This window comes from Callithrix jacchus, chromosome 17 (assembly GCF_049354715.1).
Source record: "Callithrix jacchus isolate 240 chromosome 17, calJac240_pri, whole genome shotgun sequence".
NCBI classification, from domain to species: domain Eukaryota; kingdom Metazoa; phylum Chordata; class Mammalia; order Primates; family Cebidae; genus Callithrix; species Callithrix jacchus.
This window is the reverse complement of record NC_133518.1, coordinates 8,515,265-8,538,204: the sequence shown is the minus strand read 5'-3', so window position 1 is coordinate 8,538,204 and position 22,940 is coordinate 8,515,265. Positions and strand designations below refer to the sequence as shown.

Genomic DNA, 22,940 nt, shown 5'->3' with positions numbered 1-22,940 from the left:
AGAAAGAATAGTTTTATATTATCTGCATTATTGCTTCCCCAAGCCTACATACTACAGTATAATGAGAGACACCCTTGAACGGGGAAAGGAGAAAACAAACACTTCACTTTGTTGCAGACCCCAGCACCAGATCTGTCCCACTAAATCCAGCATGAAGCTAAACTCTGGCCCCAGTATCTATGCATGCTTCCATGGCCCCAGATTTCAGCTCCAACCAGACAACAGGACAGCCCTCACAGCACCTGGTTCCAGACCCACTTTTGTGGACTCAGGCCCAAGACCCACCTCAGTGACATGGTATCTTTCATGGACCCTGATGCTGGGTTCACTCATGCCAATTAGATGCCACATCTATCCTAGTGCACCCAGGCTCCAGACATGCCCTATGGACTCAGGCATTATGCCAGCCCCTGTGGACACAGGAACCAAGCACAGTCTCCTGCTGATCCAGGCACCAGGCCAGTCTTCCCAAGGGATCTAGCAACAAAACTACCCATAGACTCTGCCAGTTCATCTGCCTAGAATCTCTGAATGAGCTTACTGGAGTAGTGCTGTTCAAGCCAGTCTGTAAAGACTGGAAGAGGTGCCTATTTTTTCAAATACATAATCACCAGTGTAACACCATAAATATGAATAATCAGGGAAATATAATATCACCCAAAAAACTAAAACACCAGTAATCAACCTCAAAAAAGTATAGTTCTACAAACTTCCTGATGAGGAATTAACAATGTTATCTTAAAGAAGCTCAATGAGCTAAAAATGAAGTTACACAACTAAATGAAAACAGGAAAGCAATACATGCACAAAATTAGAAGTTCAACCGAGATAGAAACCATAATTGTAGAGCTGAAGGACACAATAAGCTAAAAAATTATAAACAGACTTTCAACAGCAGACTTGAGAAAGAATCAGTGGGCTCTAAGACAGGTCATTTGGGGTTACCAAGTCAGAGGAACAAGAAGAAATGCAAATGAAAAAGAGTGGAGAAAACCTGTGTTGGGATACCATCAAGCAAACCTATATTCACATCATAGAAATCTCAGAAGAGGTTGATAAAGAGGATGGGGCAAAAGTTTACTTAAAGGAATACAGAAAACATTACAGATCAGGAGATGAAAATGAACATCTGGAGAGAAACCTAAAAAATCAGGATAAATTAAAAATAAAGAGATTTTAATTGAGACACATAATCAAATTCTCAAAAGTCAAAGACAGAGAGAATATTAGCAACAGCAAAAAAAAAAAAAAAAAAAAAGAAGAAGACTGACATCACATAAAAGGGAACTCTAACAATACTATCAATGGATTTCTAAGCAGAAACCTTGCAGGCCAGTGAGAACTAGAATAATACATTTAAAGTACTAAAGAAATCACTGCCAACCAAGAAATCTATGCTTAATGAAGCTGTTCTTCAGAAATGAAGGAAAGAGAAACACCTTCCCAGGAAAACAAAAGTTGAGGGAGTTCATCTCTAGGCCTGGCTTACGAGAAATGTTAAAGGAAATGAAAGTTAAAATGATGCTTACTGACATGAAAACATATGAAAGTCAAGAATTGCCTGTAAAAATAAGAATATAGTTAAATTTTGAATATTCTAATATTATAGTGGTGGTGTATAAATCAATTTAATATAAAAGTTAAAATACAAAAGTATTAAAAATAATCATATCTATGATACTTTTTAACAGATATTAAACATAAAGAAATGAAATTGTGACATCGATGACATGAATTTAAGGTGAGAAGTTAAGATGTAGATTTATTGTATGTACTCAAAGTTAAAATTGACTGCTATAACTGTAAGATATTTATGTAAGCCTCATGGTAACCACAAAGAAAAAATCTGTAATCTTTATGTAAAAGATAAAGAATCAAAGCATATCACTACAAACAAAGTCCTCAAATACACACACACACACACACACACACACAAATAGCAAAAAGAAGAAAGAAATAAAGTATCTACAAAACAATAGGAAAACAATAAAATGGCAATAATAAATTGTAACCTATTAATAATTACTTTAAACATAAATAAATCAAAATTTCCAATCAAAATGCAGAGTAGCTGAATGGATTAAAAAATAGCAACAGCAACCAATGTCCGGCTATACACTGCCTATGAAAGATACACTTTGGTTTTGAGGACACAACTGGAAAGATGAAAAGATATTCTATATAAATGGTAACCAAAAGAGAATATAATTTTTTTTTTTTTAATTTTTTATTGAATTTTAGGTTTTGGGGTACATGAGCAGAGCATGTAAGACAGTTGTGTAGGAACACACATGGCAGTGTGCTTTTCTTTCCTTCTCCCCTTCACCCACATTTGGCATTTCTCCCCAGGCTATCCCTCCCCACCTCCCCCTCTCACTGGCCCTCCCCTTTTCCCCCCAATAGACCCCAGTGTTTAGTACTCCCCTTTCTGTGTCCATGTGTTCTCATTTTTCATCATCCACCTATGAGTGAGAATATGCGGTGTTTCATATTCTGTTCTTGTGTCAGTTTGCTGAGGATGATGTTCTCCAGATTCATCCATGTCCCTACAAATGACACAAACTCATCATTTCTGATTGCTGCATAATATTCCATGGTGTATATGTGCCACATTTTTCCAATCCAGTCTATTATCAATGGGCATTTTGGTTGATTCCAGGTCTTTGCTATTGTAAACAGTGCTGCAATGAACATTCGTGTACATGTGTCCTTATAGTAGAACGATTTATAGTCTTTTGGATATATACCCAGTAATGGGATTGCTGGGTCAAATGGGATTTCTATTTCTAAGGCCTTGAGGAATCGCCACACTGTCTTCCACAATGGTTGGACTAATTTACACTCCCACCAACAGTGTAAAAGTGTTCCTTTTTCTCCACATCCTCTCCAGTATCTGTTGTCTCCAGATTTTTTAATGATCGCCATTCTAACTGGCGTGAGATGGTATCTCAATGTGGTTTTGATCTGCATCTCTCTGATGACCAGTGACGATGAGCATTTTTTCATATGATTGTTGGCCTCATATATGTCTTCTTTCGTAAAGTGTCTGTTCATATCCTTTGCCCACTTTTGAATGGGCTTGTTTTTTTCCTGTAAATCCGTTTGAGTTCTTTGTAAATTCTGGATATCAGCCCTTTGTCAGATGGGTAAACTGCAAAAATTTTTTCCCATTCTGTTGGTTGCCGATCCACTCTAGTGACTGTTTCTTTTGCCGTGCAGAAGCTGTGGAGTTTCATTAGGTCCCATTTGTCTATTTTGGCTTTTGTTGCCAATGCTTTTGGTGTTTTGTTCATAAGGTCCTTGCCTACTCCTATGTCCTGGATAGTTTTGCCTAGATTTCCTTCTAGGGTTTTTATGGTGCCAGTTCTTATGTTTAAGTCTTTAATCCATCTGGAGTTAATTTTAGTGTAAGGTGTCAGGAAGGGGTCCAGTTTCTGCTTTCTGCACATGGCTAGCCAGTTTTCCCAACACCATTTGTTAAACATGGAATCCTTTCCCCATTGCTTGTTTTTGTCAGGTTTATCAAAGATTTTATAGTTGTAGATATGTTGTGTTGCCTCCGGTGCCTCTGTTTTGTTCCATTGGTCTATATCTCTGTTTTGGTACCAGTACCATGCTGTTTTGATTACTGTAGCCTTGTAGTATAGTTTGGAATCCGGTAGTGTGATGCCTCCCGCTGTGTTCTTTTTGCTTAGAATTGACTTGGCTATGCAGGCTCTCTTTTGGTTCCATATGAAGTTCATGGTGGTTTTTTCCAGTTCTGTGAAGAAAGTCAATGGTAGCTTGATGGGGATAGCGTTGATTCTGTAAATTACTTTGGGCAGTATAGCCATTTTCATGATATTAATTCTTCCTAACCATGAACATGGAATGTTTCTCCATCTGTTTGTGTCCTCTCTGATTTCGTTGAGCAGTGGTTTGTAGTTCTCCTTGAAGAGGTCCCTTACGTTCCTTGTGAGTTGTATTCCAAGGTATTTTATTCTTTTTGTAGCAATTGTGAATGGCAGTTCGTTCTTGATTTGGCTTTCTTTAAGTCTGTTATTGGTGTAGATGAATGCTTGTGATTTTTGCACATTGATTTTATATCCTGAGACTTTGCTGAAGTTGCTTATCAGTTTCAGCAGTTTTTGGGCTGAGGTGATGGGGTCTTCTAAGTATACTATCATGTCGTCTGCAAATAGAGACAATTTGGCTTCCACCTTTCCTATTTGAATACCCTTTATTTCTTTTTCTTGCCTGATTGCTCTGGATAGAACTTCCAGAACTATATTGAATAGGAGTGGTGAAAGAGGGTATCCTTGTCTAGTGCCAGATTTCAAAGGGAATGCTTCCGGTTTTTGCCCATTCAGTATGATATTGGCTGTTGGTTTGTCATAAATAGCTTTTATGACTTTGAGATTTATTCCATCGATACTGAGTTTATTGAGGGTTTTTAGCATAAAGGGCTGTTGAATTTTGTCAAATGCCTTCTCTGCGTCAATTGAAATAATCATGTGGTTTTTGTTTTTGGTTCTGTTTATGTGGTGAATTACGTTGATAGACTTGCATATGTTGAACCAGCCTTGCATCCCCGGGATGAATCCTACTTGATCATGGTGAATAAGTTTTTTGATTTGCTGTTGCATTCGGCTTGCCAATATTTTATTGAAGATTTTTGCATCTATGTTCATCATGGATATTGGCCTGGAGTTTTCTTTTCTCGTTGGGTCTCTGCCGGGTTTTGGTATCAGGATGATGTTGGTCTCGTAAAATGATTTGGGAAGTATTCCCTCTTTTTGGATTGTTTGAAATAGTTTTAGAAGGAATGGTACCAGCTCCTCTTTGTGTGTCTGGTAGAATTCGGCTGTGAACCTGTCTGGACCTGGGCTTTTTTTGTGTGGTAGGCTCTTAATTGCTGCCTCAACTTCTGACCTTGTTATTGGTCTATTCATAGTTTCAGCTTCCTCCTGGTTTAGGCTTGGGAGGACACAGGAGTCCAGGAATTTATCCATTTCTTCCAGGTTTACTAGTTTATGTGCATAGAGTTGTTTGTAATATTCTCTGATGATGGTTTGAATTTCTGTGGAATCTGTGGTGATTTCCCCTTTATCATTTTTTATTGCATCTATTTGGTTGTTCTCTCTTTTATTTTTAATCAGTCTGGCTAGTGGTCTGTCTATTTTGTTGATCTTTTCAAAAAACCAGCTCTTGGATTTATTGATTTTTTGAAGGGTTTTTCATGTCTCAATCTCCTTCAGTTCAGCTCTGATCTTAGTTATTTCTTGTCTTCTGCTGGGTTTTGAGTTTTTTTTATCTTGCTCCTCTAGCTCTTTCAATTTTGACGATAGGGTGTCAAGTTTGGATTTCTCCATTTTCCTCATATGGGCACTTATTGCTATATACTTTCCTCTAGAGACTGCTTTAAATGTGTCCCAGAGGTACTGGCATGTTGTGCCTTCGTTCTCATTGGTTTCGAAGAACTTCTTTATTTCTGACTTCATTTCATTGTTTACCCAGTCAACATTCAAGAGCCAGTTGTTCAGTTTCCATGAAGCTGTGCGGTTCTGGGTTGGTTTCTGTATTCTGAGTTCTAATTTGATTGCACTATGGTCTGAGAGGCTGTTTGTTATGATTTTAGTTGTTTTGCATTTGTTGAGCAGTGCTTTACTTCCAATTATGTGGTCAATTTTTGAGTAGGTGTGATGTGGTGCTGAGAAGAATGTATATTCTGTGGATTTGGGGTGGAGAGTTCTGTAAATGTCTATCAGGTTTGCTTGCTCCAGGTCTGAGTTCAAGCCCTGGATATCCTTGTTGATTTTCTGTCTGGTTGGTCTGTCTAATATTGACAGTGGAGTGTTAAAGTCTCCCACTATTATTGTGTGGGAGTCTAAGTCTCTTTGTAAGTCATTAAGAACTTGCCTTATGTATCTGGGTGCTCCTGCATTGGGTCCATATATGTTTAGGATCGTTAGCTCTTCTTGTTGTATAGATCCTTTTACCATTATGTAATGGTCTTCTTTGTCTCTTTTGATCTTTGTTGCTTTAAAGTCTATTTTATCAGAGATGATAATTGCAACTCCTGCTTTTTTTGCTCTCCATTTGCTTGGTAAATCTTCCTCCATCCCTTTATTTTGAGCCTTTGTGTATCCTTGCATGTGAGATGGGTTTCCTGGATACAGCACACTGATGGGTTTTGGATTTTTATCCAATTTGCAAGTCTGTGTCTTTTGATTGGTGCATTTAGTCCATTTACATTTAGGGTTAATATTGTTATGTGTGAATTTGATACTGCCATTTTGATGCTAAGTGGCTGTTTTGCCTGTTAGTTGTTGTAGATTCTTCATTATGTTGATGCTCTTTAACTTTTAGTGTGATTTTGGAATGGCTGGTACTGGTTGTTCCTTTCTATGTGTAGTGCCTCTTTTAGGAGCTCTTGTAAAGCAGGCCTGGTGGTGACAAAATCTCTGAGTACTTGCTTGTTCGCAAAGGATTTTATTTTTCCTTCACTTCTGAAGCTCAGTTTGGCTGGATATGAAATTCTGGGTTGAAAGTTCTTTTCTTTAAGGATGTTGAATATTGGCCCCCACTCTCTTCTGGCTTGTAGTGTTTCTGCCGAGAGATCTGCTGTGAGTCTGATGGGCTTCCCTTTGTGGGTGACCCGACCTTTCTCTCTGGCTGCCCTTAGTATTCTCTCCTTTATTTCTACCTTGTTGAATCTGACGATTATGTGCCTTGGGGTTGCTCTTCTTGCGGAATATCTTTGTGGTGTTCTCTGTATTTCCTGCATTTCAGTGTTGGCCTGTCTTGCTAGGTGGGGGAAGTTTTCCTTGATGATGTCCTGAAGAGTATTTTCCAGCTTGGATTAATTCTCTTCATCCCCTTCCGGTACACCTATCAAACGTAGGTTAGGTCTTTTCACATAGTCCCACATTTCTTGGAGACTTTGTTCATTCCTTTTTGCACTTTTTTCTCTAATCTTGGTTTCTTGTTTAATTTCATTGAGTTGGTCTTTGACTTCAGATATTCTTTCTTCTGCTTGGTCAATTCGGCTATTGAAACTTGTGCATGCTTTGCGAAGTTCTCGTATTGTGTTTTTCAGCTCCTTTAATTCATTCATATTTCTCTCTAAGTTATCCATTCTTGTTATCATTTCCTCTCATCTTTTTTCAAATCTTTTTTCAAGGTTCTTAGTTTCTTTGCATTGATTTAATATACGATCTTTTAGCTCACAAAAGTTTCTCATTATCCACCTTTTGAAGTCTAATTCCGTCATTTTGTCACAGTCATTCTCCGTCCAGCTTTGCTCCCTTGCTGGTGAGGAGTTTTGGTCCTTTCTAGGAAGTGAGGTGTTCTGGTTTCGGGTGTTTTCCTCCTTTTTTCGCTGGTTTCTTCCCATCTTTGTGGGTTTATCCGCTTGTCGTCTGTGTAGTTGCTGACTTTTCGATTGGGTCTCTGAGTGGACACCCAGATTGTTGATGATGAAGTATTTCTGTTACTTGGTTTTCCTTCTACCAGCCTAGCCCCTTCGCTGTACGACTGCTGAGGTCCACTCCAGGCCCTAATTGTCTGGGGTGCACCTCTAGCAGCTGTGGCACAGTGAGGGATGCTACCCGTTTCTTTTTCTGCTATCTTTGTCCCAGGATGATGCCTGCCAAATGTCAGTCTTTTGGATATAGAGTGGTCAGGGAGCTGCTTGAGGAGACAGTCTGTACTTTTTTGGAGCTCAATTGCTGAGCTGTGAGCTCTGTTGTTCCTTCAGGTCTGTTAGGCTTCTATGTTTGATTCTGCTGCAACAGAGCTCATTAAAAAAGCCCTTTTTTTCTCAAATGCTCTGTGTTGGGAGGTTTGGGCTTTATTTTTCGATGTCCGTTGAGGTGTCCTGCCCAGCTAGAAGGCAGACTAGCCACTGTTTGGCTGCCGAGGCTCCACCCTGCTGTTGTGTGATTCACCCTGTTCCTGCAAGCTCTGCTGTGGTCTCTGACACGCCCTGCGGTGGAGTGTCTTCGTTGTAGCGTGTTGCCTCGGCAACGGCAGGCTGCGTCAGCAGTGGGTGTGTATCTCAGTAGGGACGGGTGGCCTCGGCAACGGAAGGCTGCATCAGCAGTGGGCGTGTATTTCAGTAGAGACGTGTTGCCTCAGCTCATTATTTAATAAAAAGAGGTCAATACTTCAAGAGGATGTAAATATATGTGTATGTATGCATTCATCATAGTGATTAAAGATTATCAGTCAATAGTGGTGAATTAACTATCAATAGTGATGAATGCATACATTTGCATATAATTATATCCTCTTGCTAAATAAAGCAAACAACAGAAAAAAGGAGAAATAGATAGTAATACCCTAATAGTAGAAGTTTTCAGTACCCCACTTCAAACAATGAATAGATCATTAGAAAGAAAATTATTACAAAAGAAAAGAACAATATTATAGATTAACTGGACCTAACAGATGTGTAGAGAACATTTCATCCAACTGCAGCAGAACACACATTATTTTTATGTGCACATGGAATATTCTCTGGGATAGATAATACGTTAGGACACAAAATGTGTCTTAAAAATTTAAGAAGATTGAAATCATATCAACTATGTTTTCTGACTACAATAGTGTAAAATAAGAAATCAATAATGGATGAAAATTGGAAAACTCATAAATATGTACAAATTAAAAATACATCCCTGTACATATGTGTTTTTTAATTTGCACATACTTATGAGTTTTCCAATTCTAGTAGATACTTAAAGAGGAATTAATTGTAATGCTTCTGAAACTCTAACATATTTTACATTGCCAGCATTATCCTAACACCAAGGCCAGAAGAAGATGTTATAAGAAAAGAAAATGAAAGGCCAATATTACTGAGGTACACATATGCAAAAATCTTCAACAAAATAGTAGGGAAAAAAATTCAACAGCACACCAGGATTATCTTACATCATGATCCAGTGAGATTTATGTTCGAATTACAAATATGTCTAGATATATACAAATCAATAAATGTGTCATGTGACATTAACAGAATCTTAATTATTTTAATGCATTGCATTAACCAATGTAATGTAAAATTATGTGATTATTTCAATGGATGCATAGAAAACATTTGACAAAATTTAAAATTATTTTATAATAAAAACTCTCCATAAATTAGGTATAGAAGGAAGTACCCAAAAATAATTAAAAAATTAGACTTTGAGAAAAACTTCAAAATTTTGCACATAAAAGAGAAGTATCAGAATAGAAAGGTAATCCAGAAAACATTTCAAATTATATATTTGATATGGGATTAATATCCAGAATACTTAAAGAACTCTTAAACTTGGCACAGAAAAATGAACATCCTGATTAAAAAATAAACATCCGGATTAAAAAATGAACAAAGGACTTGTTCAGCTATTTCAGAAGGCATTTCTCCAAAGCAGATATACAAATGGGCAAGGATCACATGAGAAGATGCCCAACATTGCTAATCATTAGGGAAATGGAAATCAAAACTACAATGAGATGTCACCACACACCTTTTGATAGAATGTCTACTATCAAAAAAGCAGAAAGTAACAAGTGTTGGTGAGAATACAAAGAAATTGAAACTCACGTGCACTGTTGGTAGAAATACAAAATGGTAAGACTGCTTTGTAAAACAGTGTGGTTGTTCCACAACAAAATTAAAAATTGTATTACCATATGATGCAGCAACTCCACTTCTGAGTGTATGCCCAAAATAATTGAATTTACTCTTCAAGAGATACATGTACATCTATGTTCCTAGCAGCATTATTCACAATACCCAAAATGTGAAAGCAACCTAAGTGTCCATAAACATAGGAATGAGTAAACCAAATGTGGTATACACACACAACGGAATACTAGGAAGCTTTAAAAAGGAAGAAAATATTGACACATGTTACAACATGGATAAACCTTGACGACAATGTGCAAAGTGAAATAAGTCAGTTAAAAAAAGGCAAATACTGTATGATTCCACTTATATGAAGTACTTAGAGTAATCAAAATCATAGAGACAGAAGTAGAAGGATCGTTATCAAGGGCTAGTGGGAGGGAAGAATGGAGAGTTATTGTTTACTGGGTATAGAGGTTCAGTTTTACCAGATGAAAAGTGTTATGGAGATAGATGATGGTGATGGTGAAGGCTGCACAAAAATATGAGCGCATTTAATGGCACCAAACTGACATTTAAAAATGGTTAAATTGATAAATTTATATGTATTTTGTCACAATAAAAAATTGTAAAAATTGTTTACAATGTTCTTAAGGGCATAATATCAGCATGCTGATTACAAATTTCAAACAAAAACAAAGTTTTTGGACACTATCTAAATTATGCATTAGAAATAAACAGCAACAAAAATCTAGCTATATATGAATTGGAAGAGCATCTGAGAATGGTTCTTTCTTGTTAGTCTGTTGCTTTATATATGAAAAAGGGATGCAGCAGTTGCCATGGCAAACTTCTGGCTCTGCTGAATGCTAGAACCTGGTATATAAGCCTAGGATTTGATATAAAATGTAGTTTCAAATCTCATTTAGGAACATGAGGTACATTGCAACAGAAGGTGCATTCAGTAACTTGAGGCATATTGTACATCTACAGCTAACTTTCTAAGTTTTTTGGTCATTGGGATTCATTTGCATTCATCTCGGTATTCTATAGTATAATAAATGCATGACATTCATGTTAATGACATATACTCCATAAAAGTTTTAATTAATTAAGCCTTCATTAATTAGGCCTGAATTAATGAACACTTTCAAAGTTTTGCAACAGTTGAATCACCAGTTCCCAACAAGCATGACTGAAGCATAGTTAGTTCATTCTGAATCCTAGAGCCCCTCCACACACACACACACACACACACACACACACAAATCAAGAAGAGAGATACACAGAATTTCAGTCAATTATAATGTTGAATATGCAGTGTATATTGGCAGAAATGCCAAATTTCAGGTGGAATTTAAATCTAAGATCAATTTCTGGATTAATTTTGCTCCAAATTTTAAGTAGATGGAATTTTTTTCATAATTTTTATCATTGTTTTAAAAGTTTTGAACATTGTAACGTGAAATTTACCCACATTATACTATTTTGGAAGTGGTGTCTGCATTCAGGGCTGCATTTCTGAGTGGTTTAGAGGTGGTGGGTGGATGGGACCTAGGGTAAAATATAATGTAATGCTAATTATCTTTCCCCATGTAATTCCAGAGCTAATCCTTAAAGAGAAACATGCCCCCGCCCCACCCCTCATTCTGCAAGTATCAAAATAGAAATGTAAAGAGGTTCATCAAAGTTGCTAAAGGTAGAACCAAGATGCTGATGTAAAATTTCTGATTCTAAATTTAATCTCTTTCTCCTCACTGGATAACTAATGAGGTCTTTGAATAACATAGAAGGAATATGAATTAAATTGAAACCATCTACACAGCCTACTATCTATACTGACATGACTTTAGTATTCCAGTGTTCTCACCAACAAAGCCTTAGTATTTCAAGAATATCAATGTTATAAATTACTTTATTGCATATTGCGGGAACTTCAAGTCTTCAATAGAAAGCATCACACAATGGTTTACACTCCGAGACTCTGTGAACCCTTGCAACAAAATCTTCATCTTTGTGTGTCTACCGGTTCTACACTACTAATCATGATCTTTCCCTAATTCTAACCAAGCATCCCTTCCCCATACCCCAATTCCACATTGAAAGATCAGTCTTGCAGCAAACTTCAGAATCTCAATAAATATCCCAAAGACATTCTTCCACCCTCTAAGATGCCACTAAGATTGTTGGAGTAATGCTCTTTCTCACCACAGCAAGCAATAACCAGCTTTGTCTTATTAGAATGGTTAACTTTAGTGATATTTTAGGGAGACAGCTTTTGATAGATAGGAGAAATTTGTTTAGATTGAAGGAGAATGAAATATGAGTTTGAGCTCCATATGGATAGAAATGGCTTTGGCCTTTTACTAGTATCTCAAAAACCATTATCTCTTGGAGCTTCCTCTAATCATCTATCCCAAATCTGAATTTAATATCTGTGGGATCAGAGAACGCTGTGAAAACCTCATCATATCACTTTGGAAAGAACCTATATACTACATGCAGCATTTATGAAGCATTCAAATAAAACCTTATTAGTCCTACCCAATTACTGAACTGGAAGATCACCATCAGCACTGCAGCTACCTGCAGTCTCCTGCCCCAAGTCATCCTACTGCCTTTCCCCACCCATACAGATGACACTGTCCTGTTTTGTAACTCAAAGGTATTTTTTCAAGATAAACATTAAAATAATTTTAGCACATCTGTATGTCTGACTATACAATGTATTGTTAAATTAATTTTTAGTTTTCAGAAAAAGAAATAACCTCTTTCTCTAACTTTACTTACTACTAAATATAATGTTTCTGAGATTTCCCTCTGTCATGGGTAGCTATTGAATTTTCATTTTTACTGTTACTTTTAAAACATTTTTCACACATTTCATGGGGTTAGAAAAAAGTTATACTAAGTTTAAAGTAATTGCCTTAAAAAGAAATTCTTATTAGGAAAAAAATTCCTCTCTCTCTCTCTTTTTTTTTAATGTGGGCACCTTGATAGAACTTTAATGATTGTGAAAGAGATGCCCCTGTGATATTATAATGTAAATATTGGTTTTTGTCCACAGTTTCTGGCTCATAACTCCCATGGCCCTTGCCACACTCTTCTGTTATAATATTGGGTGCCTTCAGCCTCAGAAGCAGCCCTCAGAAAAGAGAATCTCTCTCTCTGACCTTCTTACACCTTCCTTTCACCTGCTACTTTTCTCCTGAAGCAGAACGTTAATCTTCTCTGCCTTTCCATCTTGGAGCTGGCTGTGATCTACCTTGTCTGATTGTGGGGTCATAAAAGCTTTATTTCAGAAAGGGTCCCACTCCGTACCCTGGAGGAAGGAATGCTGCACAGAGAAGCCAAGAAGAACCTGAATAGACAGGCCTTGCTGGGTTTCCCTACAGCCTGTTGTTAGATCATGTGCCTTTTGTCCAGTCACAATTCTCAATCATTCCTGTCCAGCAAAATCCCCATAAGAGGCCCAAGAGGACAGAGTTTAGAGACCTTCCATATAGCTGAACATGTGGAGGTTCCTGGAGGGTGGTGCACCCTGGGAGGGCATTGAAGCTCCATGCTCCTTCCCATACCTGACCACGGGCATCTCTTTAACTGTGTCCTTTCAAATATCATATCCTTTACAATGAACTGGGAAATGTAAGTAAAGTTTGAGTTGTGCAAGCTGGTCTATCAACTTAATGAAACGTGGGAAGAGGGTTGTGAGATCCCCTATTTATGGCCCATTGGTCAGAAGCACAGGTGAAACCACCTGCAGCTTGTGATGGGCAGTCTGGTAGGACTGAGCCCGCAACCTGTGGGATCTGATGTTGTCTCAAAGTAGATGATGTCAGAATTGAATTGGAGGACACCTAGCTAGTATCTACTGCAGAATTCATTGCTTGCTTGTTAGTACGGGGGAAATCCCCATACATTCAGTCACAGAAGTCTTCTATGTTGATTGTTGTGGTGTGATAGCAGAGAAAAAAGTTTGTGGTTTTTGCCATTCAGATCCCTGGTGCAACGTCAGGAGAGGGAAAATAGGAAAAGAAGCTCTATTTCTCTTCTTATACTATGATGGGAGAAGTGGTGGTTGTGGGCTGACTTCTAGAAAGGGAAAGTACCATGGGCCAAAGGAGGCCCCTGACTGTGCGCTAGCAGCCCATGACATATGGAGAAAGACACCAGTGAGAAAATGCCTGCAATGGACCAGTGTCTCACTGTGTCCTCTTCTGGCTCTCCAGTTCCCTTCCATTGTCCCTAACTCTTGTGTAAAAAGTCTATTACTAGCAAGATCTGTGTTCATAGAGCTTCAGGATATGAAATAAAAGTGGCAGTAAACCATCCCTAGGACAAAGATATGTGGAAACAACACAGTGGCTGCAGGAAAGAAGATGATATTAGAGAATGGAGAATTTGACACGAAGAAGGAATTGGAATAAGCACTACTCAGGCATAAGAGACAGCCATGGAATTGCTCAAGAATTGGAGGCAGGGGCATCACTAAACATCCGATAGTGAGTGTGATAAAGGCCAAAACCACTTTATCTAGAGATGGAAAGAAACCGTGAGTTTCAAAAGGCTAGAAAACTAGGGACTGACAATTACACCCTGAATTATAATTACTGAGTTTTTCATTTCCCCCACAGAAACTCTAAGGATTGGTTTCCATTTTCTGTCTCCTTAAGCCTGTGTATTTACATTCGTGAATAAATGAATAAATAATAGAAATAAATAAATAATTTTGGAATAGAAGCAAAGACTTCAGAAAGACCAAAGTGGAAGATACAGATATGGAAGTCATCTATTATATATAGGATTTTAAATGGAGATGCAGATAAAAGAGAAAAGTTCATATAAAAAGAAGAGAAAGATGTCAAGTTGGGGAACAATCCTATTAGGATTAGAAGGTGAAAAACCCTTTCTCTGTGTATTAGACCACTTTTAGGCTGCTGATAAAGACACACCCAAGACTAGGCAATTTACAAAAAAAAAAGAGGTTTCTGGGACTTACAGTTCATGTGGCTGGGGAGGCCTCAGAATCATGGTGGAAGGCAAGGCAGAGCAAGTCATGACTTACATGGATGGTAGCAGGCAAGGAGGGAGAATGAGAACCAAGTGAAATGAGTTTCCCCTTGTCAAATCAGCAGATCTCATCAGACTTATTCAGTACCATAAAACAGATTGGGGAAACCATCCCAATGATTTAATTATCTCCCACTGGGTCCCTCCCACAACATGCAGGAATTATGGCAGTACATTCAAGATGAGATTTGGGTAGGAACACAGAGCCAAACTGTATCACACTGTAACATGTGTTTAAAATCCACCAGCTCTACTGATTTCACTATTCTGGTGTCACTTGCCCTACTTCTGACTTGTGGAGTCTATTTGCAAGAGTTATTCTCCACTAAACAGATTATCTTGGTTTCTATGGTAATACAGGGAAGAAATATCTGCAACTAGGTGGAGTCACTAACTGTCTATTCATGGTGCCTCTATGGTGCTTTCCTGTGACTGAGACTATAGGTGACCAGTTCCAAATATGGTTTGAGTTGTCTTGAGGAATTTTGATTTCATTTTTGTTCTTATTTCTTGCTGGCTCCAGGTCATCCTCTCCTACTTGCTAACTTTGATTACTGAAATAATATTTTAGATCCAATCTCCTTGATCATTCTACCTGGCCAATGTACAATTCCAAGTGGAATATTCAAAATTAAAAACACTGTAGAGAAATAAGCATGCACTATAAAGAATAAAATATCTTGCTTAGTCTCTGAAGAAACAAATAATGATCCGCTAAAGGATGAAACAATTGCAACGTTCTCTAGCATATAATAAGTTTAAAACTTAACTTCAAACTTGGTACAGAGAAAATCCAGGGACTGTGGACCCACAGCACAGGCACCACCTAGGAGTTTGCTAGAAGTGCAGACTCCTAGACCTTGCCCTAGACTTACTGAATCAGAATCTTTATGCAATTCTCTGGTTATTAATAGGCACACAAATTTTAAAGAGCATCATGCCAGAGTACTGAAGAAAACCACCAGAACCTCCCTTGGCAACAGTGAAGAACTATGGAGAGTCAAATGCAAAGGCGGATCTTCTCACCCTCTCCCACCCTTTTGCCACCAGAGCAGTTTGGCTTTAGTCTGTATCTTTTATGTATTGAGGTTCAATGTCAAACTTTAAAAACATAATCTATTGCTTACTTGATATTTAAAAATCATCCTTTAGTGCAGTAAGCAGAATTATCTTTAGTCCAAAAGTAACCTAAAATATTTTCCAATCTGTAGGCTAGGGCTGCTGGTGGATAGACCCACCCACACCCATCCACATCTGCTTTGAATGGAGCCTTAATTCTTAACATCATACACTATTTTAAAAATACTTGTAGATGCCATTAAAATAATAAAACGTACTCACTTAAAAGTGGAAATTAAACAATGAATGATGGGGATATCCAATAAAAGCTTGATAGTGGCCTGCAAATGGAGAAATAAAGAAGGAGGATTAGGAACTAAAATCTAAATCATAGGAACTGGAAGAAGAGTGGTTTTCCAGTAGCAGATGGTCAGCAGTGGCAAATATTCGAAGAAGAGAAGCAGGAAAAAATGTGTTTAGGAGATACTCAAATGTAACTTTCATGCGCAGTTTTTAGTTGTTGATTTATTTGTCTGTCACAGGAAGCAGAATGCAGTGGGTTATGTCATTTTATAACCATAATAACATTCTGAGCCAAACCAGCTGCCTCGGCTTGTTGCTGTGACCTCAAACGCAACAGATGAGGACTGAGCAAGGAACATTGGATTTGGCAATTAGGTGGTTATTAGAAACCGTGGAGAGAGCAGCTTCAGTGAATGATAAAGATGAACTCCAAACTGCCTGGGGGTGAGAACGGGAAGCTAGCACAAAGGCACATTTAGGTACTTTGTCACTCTAACAAAAACTTTACTAAGAAAAAACAAAAGTAATTTGAATAGATCCCAGATTTAGGGATAATGTTTTTGTTTGTTTGTTCGTTTGTTTTGTTTTTGTTTTGAGACGGAGTTTTGCTCTTGTTACCCAGGCTGGAGTGCAATGGCGCGATCTCGGCTCACCACAACCTCCGCCTCCTGGGTTCAGGCAATTCTCCTGCCTCAGCCTCCTGAGTAGCTGAAATTACAGGCACGTGCCACCGTGCCCAGCTAGTTTTTTTTTTTTTTTTTGTATTTTTAGTAGAGACGGGGTTTCACCATGTTGACCAGGATGGTCTCAATCTCTTGACCTCGTGATCCACCCTCCTAGGCCTCACCAAAGTGCTGGAATTACAGGCTTGAGCCACCGCGCCCGGCCGGATAATGTTTTTTAAATGCTGGAAAGATAAGCAAGCTTGTATATTGAAACAAAGACAATAGAGAAAAGGATTGAAGAGAAAAAGGTCAGAAGGGATGGAACTAGTTCTCATGAGAGACTCACTGACATAGGTGGAAATAAAAGGGGAACATTTCTGCTCTACTCTCTATGACAACTGTTTTTTTATAAAAATGCTTAAACATAAAATGAAGTCGAAAAAATGTTTCAGTGAACACCTATACATGCACCACTATATAATACCACGAGTATTTAACTCTATTTGTTCTATCATGTCTATTTATGACTCAACCTTTTCATTAATCTTATTTTTGATGCATTCTGATGTAAATTGCTTCCCACTGAAAACTGTGTTATAAATTTCATTAATAGAAGTTTAATGTTTGTTTGGCTGTGTAGTAATATTTGCCGGGTGTGTAGTAATATCTCATTGTGCTAATAGTGTTGGGTTTTGTTTTGCAGTTGGTATTAGAAGGTAATCTTCCATGTCATTTATATTACAACCCTTTTAACAGATTACAATTGTTAGTTTACGTTTGTCACCTCACCTAGAATGAACACCTTACAGACAAGGCCATGTTGTATTGCTCAAAAGAAATCTTTTTGAGAGCAAATTTATACACATGAAATGCAAAATTTGACATGTAAATTGATTGAATTTCAACAAATGTGCATGTTTACATAACCCAAATTTCTATCAAGATGTAGAACCTTCCTACCATTCCAGAAAGTTTATGTCTATTCCCAGCCAATGCTACCTCCATGCACCCAGAGTCACCCACCGTTCTGATGTTTTTCCTTGCAGATTATATTTGCCTGTTCTAGAACTTCATATGAAGTGCAGTGTGGATTCATTTGTACAAGGCTGTCTTCACTCATGAAAATGGCTGCAGGGGGCATTCATACTACTGGTGTACTCATAGTACATTGCTATTCATTGCTGAGTAGTAGTAATTCATTGTTTAACGATTCTCAAACGAGAGACTTCTAGTGTACCCAAAGCAGCTTTGAACATTCTTGTAGAAGTCTTTTTAGGAATATGTTTTTGCATGTATCTTGAGTAAATGCTTTGAGGCAGAATTACTGGGTGTTAGAGTAGTTGTATATTAAAAGAAACAGACATACCTTTTCACAAAGTCGTTGTGTCATTTTACACTCCCATCAATAACGTATGAGAGTTCTTCTTCCTCCGAATCTTCTCCAACATTTATTACTTTGGCCTTGCCATGCTGCTGGGGGTGTAGTAATGTTCTCACTGTGCCAATAGTGTTGGGGATTTGTTTATTTCACATTTTGGTATTTGATGGTAATCTTCCATCGTACTCATATTATAGCTCTTTTAACAGAAGAGTGTAACTGTTTGTGTTTGTCACCTCACCTGGAATGAACTCCTTACAGACAAGGCCATGTTGTATTATTCTTTATTTCTTGCTAGTATTTACCCCAGTGACTGTGTTCAATAAATGCCTGTTTAATTTAATTGAATCAAGCATGTTCCTGCTGGCAGTTCTAGCAGTGGAGAAGTCAGCATGGAAGCATCTCCCTCCCCCTTCTTGTCTCTTTTTAGAGGATCAGTTTGCCAGTGGCAGTATGAATGAACATAGAAAAGAATGACAGTCCCACAGTTGGCAAAAACAGCATGGTATGTTCCAACTGAAAGCAAATATAGGCTGGGAGTTGACTCTTCCTAATATTTATATACATGTTTAAGAGTAAAGCTTGCCTCTGGGATGAACATTTCAGGTAGGTTTTTATCAATTCTATTTCAGCCATCTGGACTTTTACTAATAGATACCACAGACGACTACAATGTGGACAATAATGAGAAATTAAAACACAACTTCAATGGAATAACAAAGGGTATTTTATTTCCTTGAAAACAGCACAAAGCTGAAGGCTAAAGGCTGTTTTATTTGTATGCAGTAATCCATAAGAAATGTGATAAAAATCTTTGAAGCCTATTGTGTTCTTGTGACACCCCCCCAAAAAAATCAAATAAAGCACCAACACAGCTTTGGCTGAAAAACATCCGAAAATAATCATGTACCATGCCTCTGAGTTTATTCATATAAGATTGAAACATTATTTGTCAATTTACTTCCAAGAGTACATGGATGAAAAGCAAACTTTACAAAACAAGTATAAAGAGGAAAAATGCAGAATGATTGTGAAATAAAATTATGAATCAAGAAATAATTTTGTTGTAACAATAAAATAGATGATATGTCAGAAACATTTTCAAAGAAAAAGGTTATTATTTGCAGTATCCCTAAATGCTTCTGGTCCACAGTATTTTTCAAGCATTTATGAAATATTAGTATATGCCCAGTTACCAAGATCGGATATATGCCATTCAGGATATGATATCTGAGAATGAAGTGATTTACCTGTTAGAGTTCTTTTCACTTTTCTTCTCATTCTTCTGCTGAGATTTGAAAGATAGCACTCTAATCAGAAGGGGAAAGTGGATAATGAAAATATACTGAAGGCTCTACTAGTTGTCTGCAAAACGTTTTTCTTTCTGGAATGGTTCTAAGCCATTGGTGAGACATGGGCTACATTTTGTTACCTTCCTTGCATTGAAGAATAACCATATACTGATTCTCAATAGAGAAGTGTGAACACAGTATGAAATTTTGCCCTGATGCAGACTACCTTCAGGGCCAAACTGTAATGAAGAAAACAAGGCTTCTCTGCTGTATGTCTTTCCCTGGGTTTGAATGGAGACGATTCCATGGCGTTTGGACAGTAAAGCTACAAGGTGGAAGAAGTAAATTCCTTGACTTTTGCACCCCTATAAAATCTTTGCAAAGGTCACTCTTATGAATGGATGTTGGTTATGCTTTTAATGGACATTAACATTCTTTCCAAAATAACGTTATTTTCTTAAAAAAAAAAAAGACGATAGGCAGCCTTCTTACTAGGAATATGTGCACTTGACTGTTGAGTGAAGACTTTTATTTTGTTAAACTACTGAAGTTTTACTAACTATAAAACAAAGGGCCAGTGGCGACCTTTGTTATTTCAGTATTCTAACCAGCTTCGCACAGCTTAGAACAACACCACCAGCTAGGATTTTAACCCAGGTCTTCCTGGCTTCCAAATCCAGACTACCGATTTATCGCATACATCCTTGTAAGTCATAACATAAGCTTTTCAGAAATATAAGAAACCTTTGGGATAATTAAGTTAGAAGTTGCAAATTTTATAAAAGAAAACTATTTAAGTGATTTAGTGGAGTTCACATAGGTCTCTAAGTGAAACAAGAAAAGTTACCTTGACCCCTGGTAGGGCGTGCGATGGGGATGTGGCTCACTTCTTCAGTGCCCCGCTGCTCAAACCTCTAAGCAGGCATACAGAAGGGCAGGCTGTGGGGCTCCACACCACAGCAGTGTCTAGGGGTGAATGTGCGCAGCTCCTGAAGCCCCAGTGGACATGTGTTACGGGTGCACTTTTAGTTTTGCTGTCTATAGGCGGCCTGTGTTCACCAGCTCAACTAGACCCTCTACCGTGTCACAAGGACAGAGGGCTTTCTGTATCCCGGGTTCTTGCCTTGGCGTACTGGAAGAATCGGATCACACCTGGGCTTGGAGAAGGCGTGCAAGGTCTTAGTGGAAGTAGCTCTCAGCAGATGGGGAGCCAGAAGGGAGGTGGTTTTCCCTTGGAGTTGGGCCAGTCGGTGGCCCAGGCTGTCCTCCCACTGCCCCAGCCAAACTCCACATCCTTCTGCTGGTCGATGGCCTGCCCGCGGTCCGCTGCCTGTCAGTGTGCTCTCCTGCTGGCGTTTTTCCCTCCACGTCTTTCCGATGTGCCGCTCTACAGCCGCTTATCTTCTTCCGTCAATGTGTTCCTCCGCTATCCAACAGCTTCTGCCTGCCTCCTAGGGTCTGGGGTGGGGGAGGGGGTGTTTATAGGCCCAGGATGGGGGCATGGCAGGCCTGGGTGGTCTTGGAAAATGCCCACATTTGGGCACCATGGCAGAAGTGCCCGTTTTTATGTAGCACCGGAGCGAGCAGAAAATCAACACCAAGACAAAAGTATGCCAAATTGCAGGGTCTTTATTGCCAGCGTCCACGGAGGACTCGTCTCTCTGCAACCCGTGGCCCCGAGCTCAGGGGGAGCAAGGCATTTAAGCTGCAAAACCACATCCTTTTCTTGCTCAGGGGGGTGCAAGGCAAGCTGTCTGTACAGAAGCTAAAGTCTGCCGTTTGTTGCAAGGGAAGGGGGTAGCAGTGGAAATATTTACCCTTAACACTCCTGAGAATTGATGTACATTAACCGTTCTGAGAACGACACCTCTGCCCAGGGCCCAAGTGGCTTCTCTATAAGATGGCAGTGCTTAGGCTTCAGTTCTAGCCCCTATCACACTTACCTAGGTCCATGGGTGTAAAGTCCTATCCAGAGACCACACCCGCCTCCACCCAGCACTTCCCTTCCCCACTTTCTTATTTACAGGGACCACGCTCTTCCCTTCCCAGCTCTCCCTAACATAAGCAACAAATTTGGGAAAAGCTGATCCAATATTTTTTTCACTATACCATAATATTGAAATGAAAAATGCTTATTTTAAAAAGGCTCAATTTATAACATATATTAATTAATGCAAGGACGTGATTCTTATTATAGTTGGAATTTATCCCTGACTCTATTACAAAAAATATGTTTACTCATAAAGGACAGAAAGAGCTGTGGGTGTCACTTTCTCTTCTTATTTATCGTGTCTACTGTTTTATGTATTTGTAAACCTTCTGCCCACCGGAAGAAGGCTTATAATTACTTTTAAGCTACGGAGTTTCCATCATGTCATGTATAAAATACTGTAGAGTGAAACAAATCTCTTCAACATAGAATTATGAATTGCAAGCATTCAGAAAACTTTTAGAATTCTTATGTTACAAACTTCTTCTTTTACAGCTAAGGAAACTGATGATTAGGGAGTTGAAATAATTTTCCCAAATATACAAAACTAATGATTCAGAAAGCTAAAATAGACTGCAGATATCAGCCTCTTCCTACCTTGCATCCTCAAATATAAAACAAAATAGAAATTTTAGAATTTCTTTGTAACATAAAAAAACCCAAGTCAAAATAAAAAAATAATAGAAATTAAGAAAAATAATAGGGTAATAAGTCTCAATTTGGATATTCATAGTAAGAAAAAGTCATGGTAATCAAGAAGAGTATGAGAAAATAATCGTAAAATTGCCATTAATATTTTCTAATAAATGAGTAATGTAAAACTGGTTCCATTACTAAGATTCCACCTAACAACTCTCTTTATTATGACCCTCACTCCATTCTAGTTATAGTCTTTTCAGGTCTACTTAAAAAAGGTTTGGTTCTAGCTGTAAGAAAATATGTATAAACCTTGATATTTGTTTTTTTTCCCTAACATAATTCCCGTAAAGTATCATCAAAAACACAGTGTCAGAGAGAGCAAAGCCTCCCACAAGTCTCTTGTTCATTGTGCAATTACCAAAAAAAGTGGTATAATCTATTCACATTTGTTTTCAATTTCAGTGTAAGAGACCAGGATGTGAAATCATAAATCACGCGTCTCTGTAACCATCTTTCTGGATGAACACCAGCATGACAAACCCTGGAGTGCTCATTAGCTCAAAGCTTTGGCTGCTCAGGACTTACATCAGCTACCCAACAGTGAGCGTTTGATGGAAAAAGTCTTTGCAGGGGCTGAAAACTCCACTACTAAGCATTTGCCAACCGTAGAATAAAAACATGTATCGGTTTTCCAGAAAGAAAATGAGCAGTTATTTTCATACTATTACTGAAAGCCTGACAGATGCAATTATGAAAGTTCTCTGATTAGGGATGGGAGACTGCTATAGGAGAGACTTAAAGGAGAGTGAATTATAAGTTGTCACAATTTGGCTGGCCTGCCTTCTTTTCTTCCTTTCTTCCATCCCCTTTCTCTCTCTTTCTTTCTTTCTTCTCTTTCTTTCTTTCTTCTCTTCCTTTCTTTCTTTCTTTCTTTCTTTCTTTCTTT

At 38.3% G+C, this 22,940-nt stretch overlaps 1 long non-coding RNA gene across 1 annotated transcript in view; it reads right to left on the bottom strand.

The window, feature by feature from the left end:
• Positions 1-18,777: 18,777 nt before the first annotated feature.
• Positions 18,778-22,940, bottom strand: part of LOC144579950 (uncharacterized) — a 116,357-nt gene continuing 112,194 nt past the window's right edge. The window contains exon 5 of the long non-coding RNA XR_013528709.1: positions 18,778-19,690. This is a non-coding gene — a long non-coding RNA (uncharacterized LOC144579950). The remainder of the gene's footprint in view (positions 19,691-22,940) is intronic.